Source organism: Myotis davidii, unplaced genomic scaffold (assembly GCF_000327345.1).
Source record: "Myotis davidii unplaced genomic scaffold, ASM32734v1 scaffold370, whole genome shotgun sequence".
In the NCBI taxonomy this organism is placed as follows: Eukaryota; Metazoa; Chordata; class Mammalia; order Chiroptera; family Vespertilionidae; genus Myotis; species Myotis davidii.
In genome coordinates this window covers 5,512,124-5,523,027 of record NW_006288615.1, presented here as the reverse complement: position 1 = coordinate 5,523,027, position 10,904 = coordinate 5,512,124, and positions in this window count along the sequence as shown.

The following is a 10,904-nucleotide window of genomic DNA, read 5'->3' as shown; positions in this document are numbered from 1 at the left end:
AAACATATAGAATTTTAACCCCAATAGTGTTACAATGTGGATCAACTCAGAGGTCCTGGTTTTGCCTTTCAAATTGGAAAAAAACAATAAAATAGATGTTAGCACCGTGCTGGTGGAATGCTGGGAACCTGGCAGCCTCATTCCCTCCCGGCTGGGGAGTGTTTAAATCGTATTAGCTTTTTTCTGACATGAAAAGTTGTTCATGCTCATTTAAGTTTAAAGAAGTAGGTTATCATGACAATTAAGGGCTCTGTGTGATTATTGATTGGATCTCGGATGAGAGGAAAATCAGCTATAAAAGACATTATTGGGACAATTGAGGAGATTTGAATATGGACTGCATATTATATCACAGCCGTGGGAACTGCCTGGGGAGTGATAATGGTCTTGTAGTTACGACAGAGAAAGTCCTTGTGCTTATTTATTTAAGGGTGAAAATCATGATGCTGGTAATTTACTTCCAAGTGGTTCAGCATAGTGTGTGTGTGTGTGTGTGTGTGTGTGTGTGTGTGTGTACATTACCTATTTATATCTACCAGCTACCTAGCTGTCTATCAATCCTCTACCAAGCATCTATTAGTTATCTATCACCTACCTATCACCGATCTATCCTTTATCTACTATCATCTATCTATCTATCTATCTATCCATCTATCATCTACCTATCTATCATCTATCTATCTTATCTATCTACCTACCTACCTACCTACCTACAATGTTAACAGTTGGTGAATACAAATGAGGCATCTCTGAGTATTCACTGAAAGACTGTTTTTAACTCTTCTGTAGGTCTGAAAAATTTCAAAACAACACGTGAAGGGAAGACTAGGCTACAAAACAGGTTAAAGAATGCTATTTTATTTTTTTCAAATAGAAGTACCTTTGTATGTTTTAGAAGCTGAAAGGACACAGATTCAAATGTGAAGTTCCTATCTCAGGGCTGGGGGGCGGGCTGGTAATTAACCATTTCATTTTCTGTGCTTTAAAAATAGCTATAGAAGTAATACCTGTGCAGTTAAATCAGAAAAGTCAAATAAGCAGAGAACAAATTAAAATCAAGATTGATCTCAGAGAGAATACCTCTTACCATTTGATTTTGGGAGTGTCTCTATGCATATACACACAAACGTGTATGTCTGTCTAATATTATTTTTCTTGCCAAAACAGGACTTGTGGCATACATACGGTTTGACAATTTGCCTCTTGCACACACTTGCACTGTGCTTTATAAACACCTTTCCATCGCCTGAAAAATGTTTCCTGCCTGCACATGATTGGGGGATCTTCGTGCTATGGATCGCGTTGCTTATTCAAATGCCCCACATTTTCTGTGATAATGATAAGTTCTTTCCAAATATTAACTAATTTAATCCTCACCACCCTCCAAGGGGAATATTGTCATTACACCCATTTCACAGATGAGCACTCAGAGGACCTGGGAAACCCAGACCACCTGGGTGTACAGCCCTCGCCTGAAACAAGCCAATACACGGTGTTGGCCATGAGCATAACATTAGGTTGATAAACAGTAATATGATTCTCTCTGGAGAATTCAACGTTCAGGGCAACACCTTATCTTCAGGGAGTCCTTCACCTGAGTGGGGTTCAGCAAAGCCAAGATAAATAGAGTGGAATGAAAGCAACCAGGTTTCCATGCATTTCAAAAGCCCACACCACCCGAGCACAGGCCCCAGGCCACTCTATCCCCCAGCCTCCTCCCCACCTGCCCAGTCACTTACCTGGATAGAGTGCAGAGTGTGGGCAGCCACGTGGGTATCTGATCTGTTGAGTATTTCGCCAGAGATGGCCTTGCACACAAATTAATCACAGAATTCCTCAACCAGGCACAGTGCAATGCCTAGTTCCCATCATCCCTGCTAGTGTGTGTGGTGTGTATGTGTATGTGTGGGATGTGTATGTGTGTGGTGTGTATATGTATGATATGTACGTGGGGTGTGGAGTGTATATGTATGGAGTATATATGGAGTGTATATGTGTGGTGTGTGTGTGGAGTGTGAAGTGTAATTTGCATAGTGTGTATATGTGTGTGGAGTGTATATGTATGGTGTGTGGTGTGTGGCTGTGTGGTGTGTAAATGTGTGGCCTATGTGTGGAGTGTATTTGTATAGTGTGTATATATGTGTAGAGTGTATATGTGTGGAGTGTATATGTGTGGTGTGTGTGTGGAATGTGGAGTGTAATTTGTGTAGTGTGTATGTGTGTGGAATGTATATGTATGGGGTGTATATGTTGGTGTATGTGTGGAATGTGGAGTGTAATTTGTATAGTGTGTATGTGTGTGTGGAGTGTATACATATGGTGTGTATATGTGTGTGGTGTGTGGATGTATGGTGTGTATACATGTGGCCTGTGTATGGGGTATATCTGTATAGTGCATATATGTGTGCGGAGTATATATGTGTTGGTGCATGGATGTATGGTGTGTATACATGTGGCCTGTGTAGAGTGTATTTGTTTAGTGCATATATGTATGTGGAGTGTATATGTATGGTGTGTATATGTGTGTGGTGCGTGGCTGTGTGGTGTGTGTACTGTGGCCTGTGTGTGAAGTGTGGAGTGTGTGTGGGTGGTGTGCCCTTTGTGCTGCGGTAATGAGGTTCCTTCCCTCCAGTGCTGAGAATAAACAGATCCTGAGAGTGAGAGTAGCTGGAGATTGGTCAATACCATATGCAAATAAATAAGTGCTAATTGCCTGCAGTGTCTCTGGGTGTCAGGTGCGGTTATCGGACCACATTTATGGGCCAATTAGGCGCCTTACCGGACTTGAGCGGTGATAAATGGAGGCTTGGCGGCTTCTCAGAATGCGCTGGGCGGCGGGGCGGGGGACTTCCCGCGCTCATTGCTGGCGAGCACAGAAGGCTTTGTCCCCGCACAACTGAGCTGTGACCAGTGTCCGCAGGTGGGGGCAGGTCAGGGCACCAGGGGACCCTGCAGGCCTGGGCGGGGGACTGGAATGACAAAGGCCCAAGAGAGCCCTGCATAGCAACAAGCAGATCCCGCCGTGGCACGGGGGCCACATGGAGCTTCCACTGAACCACCTGGGCCCAGGACAGCCTGGCGCAAAGTGGCAAGGCCCCCAGTGCCCCCGGGGCATTTCCCTCCTTGGCCCGTCACAGGTGGAAAGGGGTTTGGTTTCCTGAAAAGCAGAACTTCCCAAAGAAAGCTGTTGGTGTCCCTGGACCCTCTGCGCCCAAGGGCCCCAGGCAGGGTGGGCTGGAGCGCCAGGGAGGTGCAGGAGGGGGACTGTCTCAGAGACAGAGGCACAGCAGAGGTCAAGGAGCAGGGCAAGGGCAGGTGCGGGGCGGAGGGAGCCCAGTGGGCAGCCTCTCAGAGGAAGGGGCGGTCTCATCTGAGAGGAGGAGTGGGCCCGGAGAGCAGGCCTCCCCAGGGAAGGGAAGGGAAGGTGGGCAGAGTCAAGAGCAGGAAAAGGGGCCAGTGGTGTGTTTTTGGGGGGAGGGGTATCTGGGTGAATTTCACCTCCTTTATACTTTCCTAATTTTGGGGGCAAAGATATGATATCCAGGGTGGGGCAAAAGGAGATCTACAGTTGTTCATACGAAAATAATACAGTTAATAAATAATAGTACGAGAATAAGCTGTTTTGAATGCTCACAATTGTAAACTTATTTTGCCCTCCTTGTATTTTGTCTGAGAAAAAAAAATTCATGATATTAATAATAATAGTGTTAGTAGCATCCATCAGTGGCTTTATTTCTGGGGCAGAAGCAGCAGCTGAGCGTCCAGACCTCTCCGAGTCTCTTGTGAATGAACCAGTCTGAAGAGAGGCAACTTACCTTTGCCTGGAGCCATGAGTGGGCCCGTGTGCTCCCAGCCCCTCACCGCCCCTCATCGTGGCTGCAGGGCCCAGCGTGACCCTCCCGCCAGCAGCCGAAGCCCCCTGTGCTCGCGTGGGAACAGAAACCCAATGGGCATTCATGACAAGTGACCCACCCCCTCTCCCCACTCCGGCCCCGCCAAGAAACCACAAAACCCTGCGCGGAGGCCGAGTAGCCATAGTCTTTCTTTATTAGAAAGAGGCCTCTACTCTAGCCACCTCTTCCATACTTTACACTTTTGTCTTTTTCTCTGTTTCCCCTTAGAATACTGTACAGCTGACACAGAAATCCCAAGGCAGGAAAATACAAACTGGCATTTAATCAAAACAAGGTCATATGGAGCAACAAGCAAAATGAAACGTCTGCCGATGGTTTTAATTACAGTACAAACAATATAAATAAAGCGTCACTGAGTCATTGTGGAACATAAACTTGCCGAATGAGGTAATATAAAAACAACCCAAACCGAGAAGACAGCCACCCCGGCCACCCCAGGCTGCTCCTCCGCTTCCTATACACGACTATTTACAGAAACAGGGACGCGTGCTCCCGGCCCCGCTCCCTCCCAGGCCGCCTCTCGGTTGTCACCTCTCACCTGCTGGTCCAGAAACACGCCTGTGGCCGGAGGAGGGCCCAGTGCAGAGCCTGGGGCAGCAGGGTGGGGGCTGTCTGGGCCCGGAGGCCCCTCCCCGGAGCCACGTGGTGTGTTTGTGGCCAGCGTGGCCCACCCCTCCGGCCCTTTCCGGGGCAGCCAGCCTGTTCCCTCGGATCGAGTGCACACGGCACCCTCCTCAGCATGCAGGTGACCAGGCCGGACGGGGTCACAACCTCCAGAACTTGATACGTATTAGACACAAAAAGCCGGGCAGGGAGGGAAACCAGGATGCTTTTCACGGTCCCAGAGGCACCGTTTCTCACATTGAGACGCGTGGCCTGTGCTAGAGCAGATCTTAACGTACCGCTGTCTGTCGACGGGAACGGCCCCAATCCTCACTCCAGCCCACCTGTGCACCCCAAGTCAGTGGGGAGAAGGCTGCCGGGACCCCAGGGGTGGGGCTGGGAGGTGCAGGGTGTGCTCACGGGGAGCTGGCTCCCAGTCCGGCCACAGGTCACCCACCCTGAGCCCATCCTCTGACCACCCACTCCCAAGGTCCCACCCAGGCCGGACAGACAGCGCCCTGGTGACTCTAGAATGTCAGGTGGGGAGCCCATCACTCGGGATTTCTATGCACAGGTGTGATGATGGGGACGGGGCGGGGGCGGGGAGGAGGGGAGACCCAGGAAGTCCGTACTGCGCCCTAACTCCTTTAATTTACATAAACCACCACTCACTGAGTGAGTTTCCAGGGGGTGTGAGAGCTCCTTTTACAAGAGTTCTGGAACCAGCTCAGACACCAGCTTCCCAGCACTGTGTTCACCGACTGGCTCGGGGAGGTGAGGGCAGTTTGATTTGGGGGCAGCTGTTCTGACAGCTGGGGTGTTAAGGGGGCCTGTTCCCCTGGGAGAGTCCCCAACACCTGTTTTGGTTCCTTTCTTTCACCTGCATCTCGAGACAAAGGCCCCACACCTCCCACTGACAGAATTCCAGATCTGTCTGCACACATGGCTTATCTCTACTCCCCGGTGGTGCCACATGCCAGGTCACAAGGAAAATCCAGCCCTGCGCCGACCCCTCACACACTCACAAGGCATCTCGCTTGCACACACACCTGCCTGGAGGCCCGTGTCTGTCTTTCTAACCAGGCAGCGCCTCCTGACACCCGCAGCCCCAGTGCCACGCCGGGCTCTGTGGGACACACCTGCCCGACCTGCCCACCCCTGGCACCAAAGCCCTTTGATGGGAGGAGGGCCTCAGAAAAGAGCATTTACCCACCAGGCAAAACCCAGAGCCAAATGCTGTCATTTGAGAGCAAACGAGCAGCTCCTAACGGAAGCGAGTTGGGGAGAGGTTTTCAAATCTACGGTCGCTGGGGGAACTGAAATTCTGCTAGGACCTGGGAGATCTAAAAATCCCGGATTAAAGACAGACATTTTGGTTTCACAGAATCCTCTACTGATGAAATGCCCCTTAATTTTAACTTGGACGCAAACGGAAAAACCGAAACTGGAAAAAAAGTGTCAGTCTATCTTTTTTTAAAAAGCAGCAGACTTCCAAAAGTAAAGAGGGAATCCATCGATCTTGTTTAAAAAACGGTTGAAGGACAGCATTTCTTCTCTAAGGGGAAGAACACGTGTTGCTGAAATAATAATGTGTAAATTGTTGCTTTCTCCTCGCGAGGGGAGCGGTGAGGGGTCTAACAGGCCGCGCTGAACCTGCACCGCCTGCAGTGACGGAGGGGGCGGCACCGGGCTCAGCACCTGCTTCCTGGCAGTGTCTGCGTCGCCCCCAGGGCTCCCGCTCTCTCTGGGAAGGAGTCGGACACAGGGACTAAAAGACAGGCCCCCCAGTGCAGTAGGACACAGGGCAGAGGGGGGGGACCTGGGCCTGGCCTGGCCGCCCTGGGGTGTGGCCCACACCAGACTCACTGACCACAGCTTCCCGCAGAGAGCACGGGGGAATCCAGATGAGAAAGACGGGGCGATCATGGCCGAGGGCAAAAATGCAAGTCTTGATGCCAAAGGCCCTTATTTGGCTTTTTGGTGAAGGATGGGGGTGAAAGTCACTCGACAGGCAGCCCACAAGGTGCGAAGCCCGCCCACGCTGGAGGAGGGGTCAGAAATAAACTAATTCCTGCGGAAGAAATATGTGCATCTCCCGCACATTCTAGCTGAATTCCCTCCCAGCTGCTTTTCAATGTGTGTGCTTGAAGGACATAAGTACAACCCAGGGGAGTTCTAGGAAAGTCGCACCGGCCTTGCGTGCGTGCGTGCGTGCGTGCGTGTGTGTGTGTGTGTGTGAGAGAGAGACAGAGAGAGAGAGAGAGAGAGAGAGAGCGCAAGCAGAGGTGGGGGCGGGAAGCAGCCCACGGAGTAACGGATCTGCTTCCGATTCTGCCTTTTGGGAAGTGTCTGGGACCTCACCACACTCAGAGCAGCTACACGTTGCCAGGCCTCTGAGCCTCCCTAGGCAGGGATGTGGATGTCCTCCTGGTTTCCAGAATATTCTAAATGTGAGGAGAAAGGGCTGGCAGAGTTGGAGCCATGGGGACCCATGTCAATCCACGAGCGAAGCTGGGAGGGGGGATGGACAGGACCCGTTGGCAACTCGAGGGGGAAGATGCGACCGCCAGGTGCAGGCACAAGACAAGTGAACAACGGGGAGGCAGCCCCGGAGGTGATGCCCAGGGAGGGAGAGGAGACAGCGAGGGCGGCAATGCCCAGAGCCACACCTGCCAGCCAGGGCACCCTCCGCAGGCCCCGACGTTCAGAGGAGGTAGAAGGACCCGGAAACGAGGACCAGACAGGAGTGTGACACCGCAGCCTGCTGGCGCCCAGAGGTGGCATCTGAAGGGAGGGGCCTGTCCACGCCAGCCACACAACGAGGAGCAGGGCACAGGGGGTCATCTTGGGCCTAAGGCAACATTACGAGTGGCATGGGGCAAGGCTCCACCCTTGCTTTGCCTCTGGAAGATCAAACTCAGACTGAAGAGACGGAGGGTACAATTTGGTAAGTGGGGCTGCCGAGATGGTAACTGGCAGTTTGGGCTCAGGGAGAGGGCCTTCGGGGGCAGGGGCCTCTGAGCAGCAACAGGCTCAGCAGAGAGAGTGTCAGAAACTCACACGGAGGGGGGTACAGGTGCGTCACCAGCTCCCGAGGACACGGCGCCAGCTCGGGCAGCTCTCCGGGCCTGTGCTCTGGCTTTGGTCCTACCCCCCTCTCAGTTCTTAATAAACACACCGATCTCTGAGCATCCAGTCCCTGGCTGGGCATCGGGCTCCCATTCACCACGCTGGTCTGACATGTCACCACACCGTGCAAGGCCACCCCAGTGCCAGATGAGCAAAGAGTGCGAGAAGCTGGAGGTGCGCCCGAGGCTGCACAGGTGTGACGGCGAAGCGGTGACCCCGGGCGGCCTGACCCTGGGCTGGCTGTCTCGCTGGGCCGTGTTTTTCCCTTATGAGGTCAGTGACGGCTTCTGTGCACATGTGGGGACTGACCCTGAACATGTGAGGACTCTGTAAACTGGGACAGACGGGGGCTACGCTGGGTGGCACAGGCCGGTCCAAGCGGACTCCTCAGGAGAGGGGCGGAAGGAGCCAAGGCCCTGCACTGCCCGACTCACGCCCCGCAGGGAGGTGCTGACCTGGGACTCCAGCCCCGGGCAGGTCAGTAAGAGCTGCCCTCTCTGTGCCCTGCAGCCCCGTGACCAGCAAGCACCTGCCGCCATCGCCGCTGTCGGGGATAATCACACGTGTGGGTTCTCACGGCACCGTCACTTCACAGGACGCACAAGGACACAAACAATGCAAACTCAGGCCCCGTCCCAAGGTGTTCTTCCTGACATCAGCCTGGTCCTGCTGCCCAGCCCGGGGGTTAGTGAGGGTCTCAGACGGGCCGACAGCGCTGTCGGCAAAGGGCTTCTAGTCTGATACCGAGATGCAAACATTAGCTCCCCGTCACCTGGGCCGGGAAACAAAACCCTGGGGACCCACGGATGTCTTTCCTCTGTTGCCCAAACTCAAGAAAGCAGGCTGCTCCCTGGAGCCACCACCTTCGCCGAAAAGAACAGAAGAGGGGCCGAGTTTTCCCAGGAGGAACTGTGAGGTCCCCGTGCTGGAGGGAGGGAAGGGGGAGAACCAATCTAGCATTTGGGCCGTGAAAGGCTGTGAAAAAACAAGTCATTTGGGAAAATATTATATTATAAACACATATAATCATATGTACATACTCATATACATCCCAAGAGAAGCCTTACGAGGAATCCCCTTTCCTTTCAGAAGGCTTCACTGTGATAAAGCATCCCTACAGTGGGGACTCACTACGATGAAATAACTTAAGAATTTCATTTATACTCTATCTGTGCTCATTACATACAGTCTGTGCTAGCGGCTGCGTGGAGAATACTGTGTGGAGCTGGGCTAGGGCAGTGCTGCTTCTTCAAAAACAGGCAAGGACTTTTCTTCCTGTTCGCGTTTACCACCACCGCACAGCGGCGGCGCACAGCCCTGAACTCGGCGGAGGGACCCGGGCCTGCTGTCTGCACCTGGCCTTTGTGGAAACCGCCACGTCCCCGGAGCTGAAGGGAGCTTACAGGTGCCCACGGAACACTGGCCTCCATATAACTTCTGTATAAAGCTTTATTTTTTCCCACCCACTTTAATTTTTTTAAAAAAAAGTGAAAGAAGAGAAAAAACTCTTACAAAATAGAAGATTTACTATAGGGGAGCAAGGAATGTTCTGAGGCTGCCGGGCGAACGTGGCCCTGTGGTCCTGGGCCGGGTCAGCCCGTGTTCCCTGCCACGCGCCCACCCTCTTCCCTGCCACACTGCCCCTGGACTCCGGGCACACCCCGCCCCTTTCCTTTTTAACCCAGGGTGTCCGGATTAGCGTTACTGTGTTTAGCCACCGTGCTGGAGGTGGCTGAAGCCTGAAGCAGCCTGATCCCATGATGACACTCAGGGGCTGTACTGAAATGGACGGCCCGGCCACCGAGTCAGCCTGAGGGATTCTGGTGGGCCGGTCTGTGCTACAGAACCATCGGTGGGGGTCCCCGTCTACCACTGCCAAGTACCGGGTCTGGCATTTGGGAAATCGTGCCCTGCCTGGCAGAGCCCCTCCCCCTGGCCAGCAAAAGCGGTCTCAGATCTAAGTGAGGGCTCACATGCCCCCTCCCCGCACTCTAATAGGCTTGGGCCTTTTTTTTTTCCTCTTTCTCGATTTTAATAAGCAAATTGCACTACCATCTTATTCTGATGCGCCCCCTTTTCAAAGCTGTATATCACGTTAATGGAAGTGTTTACCGCTGCGAACACTCTCCATGTACAATGATCTGTAACCCGCTTATCTCAACTAGTTGCACATTATTAGTTCACATCCAGTTCCATTTATAAATTAACAGAGGTGCCATTCGTCTGTACAAAAATCAATGCATATTTATGAACTTCTTTTATTCCAATACATTTCCACACATCTCATCTGAAGACACAACACGGGAGCCTGTGCGACTTGGGCAACGTGGCCCGGGAGTGGCTGAGACCCAGACGTCCGCCTTGGCAAAAGGACATAAAATCTCTCTCCTGTCCAGGGGGTGGGAGGGGGGTAGCTTTTTATGCATTTACCCGGCTTCCTAAATGCGCCCGGCATGTCACTGTCGGCTGAAACTCGTGATTTCCCCCGGAATTTCTGAGTTGCTCTTATTTATTTTCCCCATTTTGTTTTTGCACCAAGGAGGCTGCCGTCAACTACTACTCAGCAACTGATCTCCCCTCTTTGGACTGAAAAATTAAACAGATACTAAATTATGACAGTGAATTTAGAAAGGAGGGCTCCAAGGGCTCGGAAGAACATGTCTGGGATAATATGATGCTTCTAAGAGTATTGCAATCACATCGCGGCAATCACCGGAGCGTGCTGCGTAACTGCCTCCTCGGCTAATATGCTTTCTTCCCGGTGATGACTAATCATGTTCTATTAAACAGCGGTAATGCTGCAAGAACTCAACTATACAAGTGTAATGAAGCCAGCATTCTCCCGGGACAGATTAGCTACAACTGATTTGACACACACCATCATAGGGGCTTCAGACCTGACAAACTCGGCTTGCTCCTGATTTATGCCGTCAAGCTCCTCGGAGAAGAGATGAGATAGATGCAAGTGTTCCGTGCGGTAGAGGTGAAATGTACTGATGTGCTTAACCGCCAGTTAAGGAGAGCTCCCGTCTCCTTGCTGCTGCCTCCCCTCCCCCTCTGTCCATCCCTGCCCCTTGTGCAGAGCTCTGTCTCTAGGCCACGGGACCGGGGTCCCGCGCCGTGTGCTATCATCAACCAACCGAGGCCAGCCGGTCGCTCCTATTGTCGAGTGGGGGAGTTCGTGGAAACGATCGATCCTGCAGCCTCCGGGCCTCGTCTTCGCCTCCGTGAGGACTGTCCAGGTTCTGTGATTTCACT